Genomic DNA, 14,431 nt, shown 5'->3' on the forward strand with positions numbered 1-14,431 from the left:
CAGATTTTCAGCAAGGTGGGCGAAATCTCAAGTAAGAAAACCTAACTGACAACCCCAAGTGCAAGCCAGGCTTAGCTCGACGCTGCTGAGCAAGGCCACGCTACGCGCCTGTGGCATGGATTCGGCTTCATCGGTGGCAGCCACACGGCTGTCTGCTGCCTCCACGTCAAAGCAAGCTTTGGTGGCTACAGCCTTGCCCACTGGAGCGTCTTCCGACTCTGTGACTTGTGACCTGGACTGCTCCACCGCCCTCGTGCCACTTGCACTGCCTCAAGGAACTGTGCCCGTGGCTCCAGTTGCGTCTCCCCTTCCGAAGTCAACAGTACCGGCTGAGCCCCTGACACCTCGTCAGATGTCTCATGGAACTGTGCCTGTGGAACCAGTTATGTCCTCCCTACCAAGGCTTCCCGTACCGACTGAACTGACTGAGCCCCTGCCATCTCAACAGAAACCCCCAGTGAGTAGCGCCACAGATGCACTTCTACCGACTCTAAAACTGTTCTGTGTCACCATCAAGCCTACATTGTGCTTTGACATAAATGCCATGCCTCCTCGTTACTTTCAAGCCCCTATTGATCACATTCAGGGCTCGTCTAACTACCGTGGATTTGTCATTCATCACCCTTCCAACACTATCATCATGAACCTACCATCCTTAGCGGCCGCTGAGAAAATGTGCACTGTTACGCAGATCCCCCTGGACTCAAGTAAACATGTCCCCGTACAAATATATTACGCATCCAGGCCTGACACCCTCCGACGCATTGTCTACCATGTGGACAGCACTAGCCCTCCTGAGGAAGTGAGAGCAAATATCCGCTGTTCAACAGACGCAATACTCCAAGCTCGGCCTATGGGGTGCCAGGGCACGTACCTCCGCACCCTTCAGGGCCCATCCAATCTACCAGACTACATGACCTACTATGGCGTGATTGTCAAGCCACAGCCCTTTCGTCCAAGCCACATCTTCCGTTATCATTGTCATACAGAAGGGCATACGCAAAATACCTGCCCCAATCCTGTAGTAGTGGTCGATATGGAAGAGACAGCAGGCCTTTGAGCCTTGTGCAAATTGCCAAGTCACGACAATTGTTCTCCTGCTTGTCTGAAGACGGCAAAAAAGTTGAATAAGCCGTCTGGGAGCACTGGTATCAGCACAAGCAATCGCTTTGCTGCTCTAGCGTGTGGTGAAGACTACTTCTCCGAACTTCCTACACATGACTCCCTAACTCTCAACGTGCCTGCTCAGCAACTTTCTTACGCACAAGCTGCTAACCGTCGAGGAAGGAAGGCTGTATCAAGACGTAAAGCCATAGACAACATAGATGAAGACATCGCTCTCGAGAATGCCATCGCAGAGGCTTGTTGCCATTTAGAGGAACTCACTAAATGCCGAGAACAGCAGCGCTCACAGCCAAGTTGGAGAAAAGTAACAAACGAGCTACCTTCTCCCGAAACATCTCCAAACAGCAGTGTGCCACATACCGGCGTCGACGTCCCACTAAAAGTGCGCTCCCCGGCAGTGAACAAAATAATGGCACTCAAGAAGCAGTTGAACACCCTGATCGTTGAAGGTCTTTGACCTCACTATGGATAGTGCATCACCTCTGGTGGTGCAATGGAACTGCCGAGGCTTTGCTAATAAGTCACCTAAGGTGACTATCCGCCTGCGCGATGGCAAACTGAAGGCTTGGACCTTCCTTCTTCAAGAGCACAATTCCCTTCCTTGCCGCTCTGATCTCTGCGCGTATCATTCTTCTTCCATCCCTAATCACCGCTGCATCGCTTCCCCCCTCCATTCTGGTAAATATGCAATTTATGTTCATCGTTCTGTTTCCCATACAAAGATCGATCTTTCACAGTGGTGCAACACTCGCCAAGAGGTCGTTGGCCTTCTCCTAAAACCTGCACATACACCACTGATACTTGTATCTTTCTATGGTCGTCCGGGAACAGTATCTCCCAACCTAGGTTGGATTCGTTTCCTCCGCAACAACTACTCGGGCACCCCTATTTTAGTTGGTGGAGACTTCAACGGTTCTCACACTTTGTGTGTTCTTTGTGTGAGAACAGCTACCCTTTGGATTCCTCCCGGGGTGCTCACATTCATAGCACCTTTATAGATCATTCATTCCAACTACTAAATCAACCGCAAACTTGAACCCCCCCCACGGGTGGTCCATATTCACCTGATTTGTCTCGGTGGCTAGGCACCGGCAACCCTCATTGGACTGTTGAACCAGATACTCGGGGCAGTGATCACAGCTCTATTTTAATCTCCATCACACCTTCGTGTCTCCGGAAAATACGCCACAGCGTGCGCTTTACATCATGGGATTCCGTATGCGCAGATAATCGGTTGTCTACATTGAACCCATCTAATGTTCTGACTACACTCTAGGCTGTTTTGTCAACTCACACATTTTCCACTACTGTAAATAAGGATGCTTCGAACCCGGACATGCACCTTCTTAATCTCTGGGCTCTTTGTCCTTGGGCAGATCGTTATGCCTTTTGTAATCCCAATGACCCTTCAGCTCTTCCAGCTCTTCATTGCGCTACTGCACGTGCGCAGTGCTACTCAAAGCAACTTAGCAGACAACGATGGGTTAGAGGTATGCCTGCCTCTCCTCTACACAGGGTAATCGACATCTTTGACGGGTATTTCATGCCATGGAATGCACTTCTCAAGTAGCTGATTGTCCCGAAAGCATTTGCTTGGCTCTGAATGTGGATGAAGTTTCATTTGCACAGCAGGCAGCCCGTCAGTTTTTCCGACATCATGACTGTGTTCCTACCCCTTCTCCCATATTATCAATTTCTGAGCCCCCTGATGAGGTTACTTCAGATTTTCAGCAAGGCAGAAATTTGGGCGAGTTGGTAAGTATTCATGATTTTGTTTACAGTGCAACAAGAATGAGACAGGAGACAAAAGAGTGACACAAACAAGCGATGAGGTTACTACAGATTTTAACATGGAAGAATTGCTGGCCTCCACAGATTGCTTCAAAACAAGCACTGCACCTGGACACGACGTCGTATCCAACTCGTTGTTTCGCAATTTGGAACGACCTGCTCTACAGTACCTCCTTGATACATTCAATGAGGTGTGGCATTCTGGAGTTATTCCTGCAGAGTGGAAACATTCTATCATTGTACCTATACCCAAATCCAGACAGCCGGCAGTTTCTTTTTCAGCCCTCCACCCTATTTCACTTCAGCCTACTATCTGCAAGCTTTATGAACACATTCTAGCAGCTTGCTTGTCACGGTGGCTGGAATCGAATGACTGTTATCCAGAATCTCAAATTGGGTTCTGCCCTCAAACTGGAACAGGAAATGGTCTTGGCTGTTTTGGCTGCGGACGTACTTAACCATTCTTTCCATAGTCTTGTTCATACGGTGATCGCTACTGACATCACAAAGGCATATGACAACGTTCTTCACTCTGAAATTCTTGGCACCCTTCACGAACTCAGTCTCCCGCATCCATTTCTCCTTTCAATTCACTCATTTTTAACAAACAGAACCTTCAGCATATATGTCTATGGGAAACCTTTTGATCACTTTACCTCCAAATGCAATGTACCCCAGGGCTCCGTACCCACATTATTTAATGTAACTTTTATGCCTCTTGCCCGAGCCATAGAGAAAATAGCTTCAGCACATGTCCTTGCGCATGCCAATGACATAACCTTAAAGTCCTGTCATCCAGAAGCGTCTGTGCAATAGTCGGCGCTCCAGCAAGCACTGAATGCCTTCACATCACGACTACCCCCTTTAGGTCTAACCTTATCGGGTAATAAATCATGTTTCATTCGCATTAGAAACAGATGTGGCTTAAGGAAAGCAGCCCCTTTTACCTTCACGGTAGAAAATTCTCAAATTCCTCAAGTAGAAAGTGTGCGTGTTCTAGGTCTTCTACTTCATACTTCTGGAACTGGGACTCCGTGGCTAAACGCAACCTGTAAATCGGCTCACGCTACTCTTGGTCTGATTCAATGCATAGCTATGTGCTCTGGCGGAGCACGCTTTGATACTGCTTGTCAGCTTGTGCGCTCCATCCTCCAGTCGCGGATAGTGTACCAGGCCCAATTTCATCGCCTCACCTGTCGACAGTGGGACTCCCTTGAACCAATCAATCGGGAGGCTATGAGCGCCATAACTTATCTTCCTCGCATCACACCCATACCCATTCTGCAAGAGTACACTAAACTTAATGCGCTAAACTTAAGTGAAATTGTCGACCAGCGTGAGGCAAACAGACAATGCAAGATGTTGCTTCAGCTTCATCGTTTACAGACTCTTCCTCCATGGTCATACTGTCAACTCACAGACAATTGCTCCTCTGCTTCGCCGCTGATATCAGCCATGCATCTACCTTGAGCCACCGAGACACCACTGAGCCACCGCGGCAGGATACCCACTTTTGATACTGTTCCCATTTACACCGACTCCCTTGCTACCCTTAAGCAGCTTAAGGCTGTCCGGCATGCATTCCAAATTACTTAATCCATTCACCAACTATTCACAAAATACCCCTGTCCTGTGCATATACACTGGATTCGCGGCCATGCTCACGATCCGCATAATATTCATGTGGATACAATGGCACACCTTGACACATCAGACATCCTGCCACCTTTTCCTCTTCCCCCAATCCATTCCTGTCCCATGTTTCCGAGAAACAGGCTTGGCATCGGCGAACAAGTGCTCTAATTCCTCCGTGTTCATACTCTCTCTCCCATAGCCTCACTCGGGAGGAGGAGGTATCTGTGCAGCAGATTCAGGCAGGAGCGGCTCTGACTCCTTCTGTGCGTCATCGGTGGCATGACAAACATTTCGAAGTGACTGATAAGTGTCCCCATTGTGGTGCTGCGCCAGACCTGTGTGACAAAAAACACTTGCTCTGTGGACTTGCCCAGCTACAGCTTCTGTGAGGCGATGCTTCCTAAGGAAGGTAGGCCTGCGATGAGACATTGCAGGCGACTATCACAAGTGGACACATGATAATCGCTTTATCGAGAACCTTTGCCACTTTTTAAGCGAGGCTTGTTTACACTCTTTCTTCTAACTTTCTCTCACTTTCTCATATGCCTAATGTCAATCATCTCGAATAAAAAAAAACGTGGTATTGCTAAAAACCTTGAGAAGTCCATCAAGGCTCGCTTTGCTGAGTACCTCTCTGATGTAGTGGCCAGTATGGCAATGTTCTTAGGCCCACGATTAAGGCTATAGTTCAACATGCATCTTGCCATAATATGTGGCTCAAGGATCTTGCAGCAAGGAAACTCCAGGCGGATGAAGTGAAACCCAGTGAAGACACTTTTAAGTCAGCATCAATGTCGCGCCCTTCGGTGGCATCCAGTGTGTGGAGTGCTTTAGATTCTGTGGTCATGAAGGCAAATGCAGTTGAAATCTGTCCCTGAAAAAGAAATAGCAGCTTATACAGCAGATGCTCTACTGGGGAGAGGCAAGGACCCTTGTGAATGGTGGCAGTCCGCTGGTCGCTTCAAGTACCCCCATTTGAGCAAACTGTGCATGCGGTACCTGGCCATCCCTGCTACTTCTGTGCCAATGTGAAAGAGCGTGCTCAGCTGCAGGGGGTAGTGTCTGTGTGTAGCAAACGTTTACTTTCCGAATATGTCGAGCACTTTATCTTCCTGCATCATAGCTTGTACTAGTTTCATTGCCACCAGTCAAGTGCCCTTTTACAGTATTTTGTTTTGCAAAGGTCCTCATTGCCCAATCTATTTAACCGTATTACCAGTTGCACAGGGTACTACTGCAAATCATGTTATTTTTGTTGATATGCAGTCATACGTAACCTCATTGTGTTACAATTTCTCAGGGCCATTGTCATTCGTCATGCATGGCAGGATTGGATGCTGCACACTTTATGCCATCTAGCCATGCAGCTTACAATTCTATGAAATTGGAGTTTTATTTAGTTTTCCTTTCTGATATAAACAAGGTCAGCAGTGTTTGTCAATTTCTTTTATATTTTGCCATTTTTTTTACTAGAAAAATATTCTACAGTCGATTCAATATTTGAAGGCATTTATTCTGCATATTAGTATTTGAAATTTTTAATAATTGCACACCCCTACTTGTAGCCAGGGCTCGTGACTTGCTTATTCTTGTTTGTTGCTTATTCTTGCTTATTATTCTTGATTCTTGCTTATTTTAAACCTAAGTCACTATGGATGATGAGGAATTTGGGGAATGCTACCTTTCTTTTATGGAAAAAGTCCGCTGCTTAGTTTAGTCCTTTTTGAGAGAGTAATCATTATTAGAAGAATGAGCCATAAAAATGTTTGTATTTCAACCACAGTGCCAGCCACCCATCATAGAGCCCAAGGGGACATTATGGGAACTTGTAAGCAGGCCTCATCCATGTCAGATGTACACCCCAACTGTAACCAAATATGGTGTAACTCAGGGCAGTTCACCACACAAGGTTACCCTAGCTGCACATGAAAAAAGAAAAACCAAGAAGGGAGGACGAGACAGGAAAGATTTGAGAAAGATGACAGGAAAGCGAAAGATGGAGAGGAGGACAGGAAAAGACATCTGCTGATTTCCCCTGAATGGGTCAGTCCGTAGGTGCCGCCTACACGAAGCTGGGGCCAAAGTGGTGTGTTGCCTCTACCGAAGAGCCTTAAAGGTCCAAACACCCAGTGTCGGCTAAACCACCGGGATCCCCTTTTTCCTGGATATGGCTATGGCATGCACAACTAAGCATGGGTGCTTGGAGTCTGTGGTGTGGCAGAGTACACACAAACACCTGCTTTAACCGATGCCCCCTGCTGGGGTTCATCAAAAGAATAATTGCTGAGCCATCTCACAAATGGCCAAAAATCGCCAGCCACGTGAACACCATACAACTATTTGCATGACGAGGTGTGAATACAAGGCAGAACAGCGCAAGCTACACAGGGACAAGAAAGTCGACGAGACACACACAGCGCTGTGTGTGTCTCGTCTACTTTCTTGTCCCTGTGTAGCTTGCGCTGTTCTGCCTTCTGATGAACCAACTAGCCCGCGATGTGTTATTCAAGTGTGAATACACATGCCTGTATGCATTCATTAATAGTGTTGGGCCAATCAGTGGTGGATTGAGTTACTGTGGAAGAGGTTCAACACTCCCCAATCAAAAAAGACCAATTGTAACTCGCCACAACACAACTGGAACCACTTGCACCCTTTCTTCATCAACAGCCAATGTCCACTTCAGGACAAAGGCCTGCAATGGACAAGACCCTTTTCCTACGCAGTTTACCCCAAAAAAGCCAAGCACCAGGCCGAAGGAAATCTTATACAAATTAAAAAACCAGTGGATACTCGACAGCACTGGAGATCGAACGCAGCACCTTCCAAATATGAGACAGACGCTCTACCACAAGACCATAGCTTCGGTCAAAAGGGCCACAAGCGGGCTTTCATTGCACGAGGCAGAATAAGGGTTGCTTGATGGCAGAACGAATCACTGGCTTGTCAATGCAACGGTTTGGTCCAAGACCCTTTTCCCAAGCAGTTGACCTCAGAAAAGCCGAGCACCACGCTGGTGGAAATCTTGTAAACATTACAAAACCGACAAAAAATCCTGACAAAAAAGTTGGTTGGTTTATGGGGTTTAATGTCCCGAAGCGACTAAGGCTATGAGAGACGCCGTAGTGGAGGGCTCCGGAAATTTCGACCACCTGGGGTTCTTTAACGTGCACTGACATCCCACAGTACAAAAAAGTAAGGCACCCTTCAATACCCCAAAAATTAGGTTTTTTTCAAGGATCCATGGAAATTCCTGGCCTCTCAAGGCTCTTGAAAGTTCCTCTTTTACAATCAAGGGTTTCCAAAGGTTTCAAGCCTGCAAGGAAGCCTTGACAGCAAGAATCAATGAACTCCAAATGTAACGGCTCAAGTCAGTTGAGAGACTGTCACTGCTGCCTCATGTCCATGCAAGTAATCGCATGAAGACCATGAGCTTCTAAAGAAAAAGGTTGACAATACCTCAAACAAGCAACTGTGAAACCAAATCAGAGCCAATGCACAGCACGACACTCAACATAGACAAGTGAAGCCACCCAACCTCATCAAGGAGGATGGTCTGTGATATCAGCCGAAGAATCCTCCATTATTCCACCTCTATCCTGAGGAAACACACTACACAGAACGTTTAGTGTTGATCATGCCCCCTTCCACGATGCCAGTACTCGTTATTTCCCAGAAGCCAAGTGTGTCTCATGCCTGCTCAGGTTTGTGCAGAAAAAGTGTAGAAACATAGCTTGACCAGAATGACCATGTCCGAGTGTTCGAAACTGGAGCAGCCCAATGTTGTTGTGTTGTGTTTTATGGTACATGGGCAATTCAGGCCATCATGCACCAAACTCAAGGTATATGCCATGAGCTTAGCACTGGCTGCGCCGCCTGCCACCGCTCTTGCGAAGCAGTGACGGGGCTGCTCCCGCTGGCTTGCTGTTTGCTGCTGGCTTGTTCCTGCTGTTCGGTGGCCATTTGCTTATGTGTTTCTCTCAGAAACTAAACATAAATTCATGTGCTGCCATACACAGGCTTTATGGATTCAAGAGATTATTGGACAAGCATGCTATTAATCTCAAAGACAGGTTTAACATTGGAAATCACAGCTTTCCTTCCTGCGCAATTTGGGCGCGCTCTGTTGTTTATGACGTGAGTTGTAAGCGACCCATGGCTCCATATCGCAAAAAAAAGAAACTGCTCTGGAGATGTGACCAATCTGAGTTTATCCCTGCCCTGGTTTTCTTTTACACATAAACAGCGTCACGCTACTAAACATAGTTCACAACTCCTAACCATGCACTGGTATGGCAAGATTAATTGGTTGCTATATAGGTGACATGGGATGTCTGCGTTTTATGCTGCCTATTTACCTCGGTCATGTACTGCGTCGTGGCATGTAGTGCTTCTGGCTCATTCCTGTGCACTCTATTAGACGGCTGCATTATCTTTACAACATGCAGATGCCCTTGCGATTCTACTAACATAGGCTTCACTATGGCACCTGTGCACGATTCTGCGAATGGAACCTGACACTGCTCCACAGCTCGAAAGGCAAATTTATGCAAGCATGAAACTTCATATTGTACCTATTTGTCTGCAATACTTTTGGTTGCAGAAGGCTAATAATAATACTCCCAAAATACAATGATTTCGTTTTGTTCATTTTTTGTTTCTTCTATGTTAATTGTTCAATATTTTTTTGTGAAGGAAAAGGCGTCTAAATGTATGACAGCTGTAACATCCCAAAACCGCACATGGACTGTGAAGGGTGGCGTAGGGATCCGGATTAAGTTGGATCATCCAGGGTTCTTTAACGTGCACTGACATTGCACACCGTGGGAATGCTTTTGCAGTCCACCTCCCTCAAAATCAGGTCGCCGCGGTCAGCATTTCATCCCACGGCTTTGGACTCAAAGCCACGGGTGACCGGGCGCCTGTTGCCCTATAGCCAGCTTTTTGAGCGGGCGCACAATGCATGTTCGCGTTCCAGGGGCTTCCTCTGGATCTCACCCAGTTGAAATGGGCATGCCACAGAGGTTCGTTTTGTCACCCTTTCTGTTTAACGTGGCGATATCGGTAGTGAAATGCCAAAGCCACCAAGCCATCAAGATAGGTAATTTTTGCTGGTTTGTTAGCCCCTTAAGAAATAATGTTAGTCACTAAATATATAACGAAAACAAGCCAGATCTCAAGCTAGCATTTTGTTATTTTTGTTTTCTTAATTTTGTTAATTACTAGCATTTTGTTTTGGCTTTTAACAAAGGAGCCTCAAGTGAGAAAGGCTGCAGCATGCATTACACCGACAGTACCATCTGTAGGGCAGTAGTTTGGAGTTCGAAAAGTTACCACTGAAAACTGAACGTTTAAAAAGTTACGTCTGATTACGATGATTTCTTTATATTATGTCTTATTGCTAGAGCGGCAATCAAATGAAAACAAACGCTATAGCTGCTTCGCTAAGTGTTCTTACATATTATGTTTAGCACTGCAGAGCCATATCGCAGTTCTTTCAAAATGAGCACTTGAATGCTGTATCCCTGCAGCGTAGAAGGAGATCATTTTTCCCTCACCCTCTTTTTTTTTCAGTCTGCTCAGGCGTTAGTAACTGACCGGGTTATGGTGGTGCAACAGAATATAATTTCATTGAGCATCGCACTGTATCGTCAAAACTCTTCGGTGACTGCACCGAAAGGTTAGGTTTCTGCATTGGTGTGGTAATTTACAGGCAAGATATTCCATCCGTGGCACACGGTTGCCCTGAGAACACAAGCGCATAGGGCTCGCCATACGGCAGCAGCATCGAAGATGCAACCACTCTCACTGAACACCGGTCCATCTCTACCTCTTATTTCTGCAGCTATAGAAATATCCTTCACTGGAAAACACAAAGATAAAATCTCAGCCACTAACTTAAACTGCTGTGGCCGTGACAGGCGGCAACGAGGCCGGCAAATGCATGCCAATGTAGGGGAGCACTGCCAGCAGACCCCACCGCTGTTTTCGGAATCGGCCGCGAGAGGGATTTCAGTGGTGCTCCTACAAGCTGCACTCATGGCCTATAGGAAAATTGTTTTCTGCAGAATTTTGCAGAAATATTAATACTGGTGGTGTAGAGGGCCTAAAACATTGTTTTGTATTTCCTAGTGATGAAGGAAGAAATTTTATGAATGGCTGATATTAAAACTTTTAAAGAAGGTCGGGTAACATCCTTGGCTGGCAAGGATGTTAAGCCTCTCAACCAATAAAACAAAACCTCAGCCTTCTTCCCAGGAATGAGAAGGTGGCTGAGATGTATCAAAAATGATGCTAAGCAGTGGGTAAAAAATTTAGAGTTTGTCGAGGAAATCTGTTTCTTTTAAAAAGTTAAGCTCACAAGACATGTTGACAATTGCACCTTCTCCCAAGAGTAGCATTGGGTGTAAAAGAGTGTGTTTATTATAAAACTCAGAAAATACATTTTCCTTACTTTTTGACTTTTTCACATGATAAAAAAAATGCTATTAACTGTTAGTTCATTGCCCCAATTTTCACAAACAGGTTTGCCGTCATCTTTTAATAGAAAGTTGCGTGTAAGATGCAAACCTAAATTATGTACCAGATCTAGTTGTTTAAGACACAACGACCTTGCTGACCCATAATTTAAGGTAGAGCATACTACAAAGTGATAAATTTGTAAAAGACATGTCCTATCTGAACCCCTGTGCTTTCATGAGAATACTTTAAGCACGTTCAAGGATCGGGAGGCTTTCTTTTTGACACCGTTAATATGAGGTAGGAATGCTAGTTCTTGCCAAAAGTAATGCCTAGAAATTTTCCTTCATTTTTTATAGGTAGTTCGGCTTTGTTTAGATTAAAGCGGGATCAAATTGCAGGCCTCATTTTAGTGAGAACAGAACACCCATGGTTTTCTGTGTGGAGAACTAGAATTTATTTTTGTCTGCTCATGTCTCTAGTTTGTTTATTGTCAACTGTATTCGTCTTTCGCATGTTACTACGTTGGAGGATGCGCAGGCTATTTGAAGATTGTCGACATAGACTGAAAACATAATGGACTTCGGGATTATTTTGTTAATGGTATTCATCTTCACAACGACTGCTGTGCTTAAAATACACCACTGAGGAACCCTGTTCTCTTGAACGAAGTACTTGGAAGTACCTGGAAAGGGCTGATCCCAAGGGTACTTGAAATGAGCGGTTCGACAGGAAATCATTTACGCAGTTTAACATCCTGCCATGGATGCCTAGTTCTCCAAGGTCGCAAAGAATCCCAAACCTCCACGTTGTGTTATATGCTTTCTCCATATCGAAGAAGACGGCAAGACAGTTCTGTTTGTGTACAAAAGCTTCTCTGCTTGCATTTTCGAGGCGGACTATAGACGCTTTACAGCGCGGGAGCATAGGCGCTGCCATATTTGGTCGCGTGACCATTCTGCCATCGCGGGCCTTCGGGTCTTCTCGTTTCGACAGCTGTCAGCACGCTGGTGCCCTGCTGGCAGCCATCCTAGTGGCGCCACCTGTCGTGGACAGAGCAAACTGCTTGTTTAAAACCACATTGATGGATGTCAAGGAGTTCATGTGATTCAAAGACAGAAGTCAATCTTATTGTAAGGGATCGGTAGTGTACGCGGGGTCATTGGAACGCGGCTGGGAGCGCTCAAAGCGAAGCGTTTCCTTCCTCGGAACGCGGCCGCTCGCGAACGCGCCGGGATCTACGGGTGTCCCCCCGCCCCGCGTTACGGATTCACGCACGTGCTGGCACGAATGTATATTTGTGTTTGTTTTTATTTTATTTTGTGGCAGAGAGAATGTTCGACTCCACACGTGCTGGCATGACCGTGCGTTTGTGTTTGTGGAAAGGGCGTTTTGCCCTACGGAAGCTGGAGGGCTGGCCATGCCCTTGGAGAACCAATCATGTTAAGAGCACAACATGATTGGAAGCTACGAAATGTGGGCCGGGCCTTTAGGGCTTTAAAACCGGGCCCCGGAGCCGGAAGCGGGGTTCTGGGCTAAGGTGAGATGCTACGCATCTTCGGCTACGCCGAGTAGGGGCCTCCCCTAGTATTAGCCAGTTCCGCCTTTTTGTTGTTTTGTCTCTTTTTGCCGTTGTATCTAACTTGTATATTCTGTAAATATTTGTATATAAATCTTCAGTTATTGCCTTTTTTATCCCTGCATCTCAACTGATCACAAGACCGTCTCTGGCGGGGCACCTCTGGTGCGAGGAAGATAAAGAACCTGCGAATATTACTGGCGCAGTCGACAGGATCCTGCGGCCATCGGAAGACGGCGCAGGAAGAAGATTGAACGCAGGGAGAAAGGCGGCGATCAGGCAACAGCAGCGTTCGAGAAAGGACCTGCGGAGAGAAGGCGGCAAAGACGCAAGGACCACGGCAGTAGTCCAGCGACGCTAGACTGCATCCGGTCAAGAAATGCAGCGCGTCGAGAACTCGACGGTCACCGGCGGGTCGCAGCAAGTGACGACAGCGGGCACAGGACCAGCGGCATGCGACAGCTCATCGCAGCGTCCGGTGAAAGTGGCGGTGGACTTTGACGCCGAGGAGCTGGCAATGCGGATCAACGCATCGAAACTGTGAGTTTCCTTCGTCGCATTGTTCACGTCCCTGTTCATGTGTTCGAGCCGGTAGGACAGTTGAGGGGTACAGACGGCGGTATGCAGGGTTATCCATGCCGGCCCTCACTTGATGTGAGGTACCGAGTAGAATTGGCGAAGGCGCGCTTAGCTTATTTGTGCGAGCAAAAACCTCAGGATGTTAAGTGCGTCTTGGAGGTATTAGAAGCAAAGCGCCAGCAGCTACCGCTGGAGCTCGCTGAGCTCAAGGAGTCTAGGAGAGCTAGTGAACTAGCCAGGGGGAACTGCTCCGAGTCCAGACAGCCTGCGCTGGAAGGCAAAGGCTTGTGCTCGTCAAGCACAGGTGAAGGAAGCAGCAGCCAGGTGGTTGTAAACAAGCAGCCGATATGCAAGAACGCCTCTTCGTTAGGAAACGCCGCAAAAGGTTCAGGAAGTGAAAACAGGATTCCTGAAGGACGCGAAAATATCATAGCTTTTCCGCCACCGCGGGCGGCTAGCAAAGAACAGGAGCAGCCCAATTCTCATGATCTAGGGCCAATCGAGACCAAGGTGTCCGATAACAAACAGGAACGCGGTGGAATTCCTGCAGGCTCTATGTCTAAGATTGTGACCTCGGACACGGAGCTAGTAACAGGTGAAAATCTGGCGTTGCTGCAAACACACATTGTGTCGGCCATAGGGCATGAAGTGCCCTGTAGCGTTACTGGTGGCAAGAGCCCTTCATCCGAGGCAGAGAGCGGAGGTGGGCCTGCTGGGCCGACCGGGCAGAGCGCCGCGCAGTTGTTGAACGCACCCGGTGTGTGTCCGGCCGGGTTATTTGAGAACCCGGAAACGAGTGGCGACTTGCCGCAAGGCAAGCTCGGGTCAAGTGACTGCGAGGGAGCTCATGGAGCCTCGGAGTTAGACAATGCCACGAAACCGGTAAATGCCTATCAAGCGGGGAACGGCAACGTCAGTGTTTGCCCGAGCAGGAACGGGGCAAACGGCTCTAAGTGAGGCGAAGTGCCAGGAGGCAGGTGCGCGGCTTTCATGTTGAAAGTCGGTTCGTGGAACAGTACGTTCCGTGCTGCAGAACGCCAAATCACGTGTGGCAAAAGTGGTCGCACTAATATGATTAGACGGGACAAGAGCTATGCTCCTTACGCAGGACGCGGCTCGTACTGGCGCGCCGCAGAGAGCGTACCCTCAAGGGCGTCGCGTGGTCAGGGATTTGGACCCATCGAGTACCACGACGTTTTCGATCCAGGAGGGCACCGACTTTCGAGCTCTCGCCCCGCTGTGGCACCGGCCTAATGAGCATAG

The 14,431-nt window shown here is 47.5% G+C and overlaps 1 protein-coding gene and 1 pseudogene across 10 annotated transcripts in view; both read right to left on the reverse strand.

Moving 5' to 3' along the window:
• The window catches only part of LOC149355172 (uncharacterized), a 437,737-nt gene that overhangs the window by 401,841 nt on the left and 21,465 nt on the right, over nt 1–14,431 (reverse strand). The window lies entirely within an intron of this gene.
• Nucleotides 4,753–14,431, reverse strand: part of LOC149355174 (uncharacterized) — a 93,820-nt pseudogene continuing 84,141 nt past the window's right edge.

Source organism: Amblyomma mixtum, chromosome 3, assembly GCF_055824585.1.
Source record: "Amblyomma mixtum isolate Tamu chromosome 3, ASM5582458v1, whole genome shotgun sequence".
NCBI lineage: Eukaryota > Metazoa > Arthropoda > Arachnida > Ixodida > Ixodidae > Amblyomma > Amblyomma mixtum.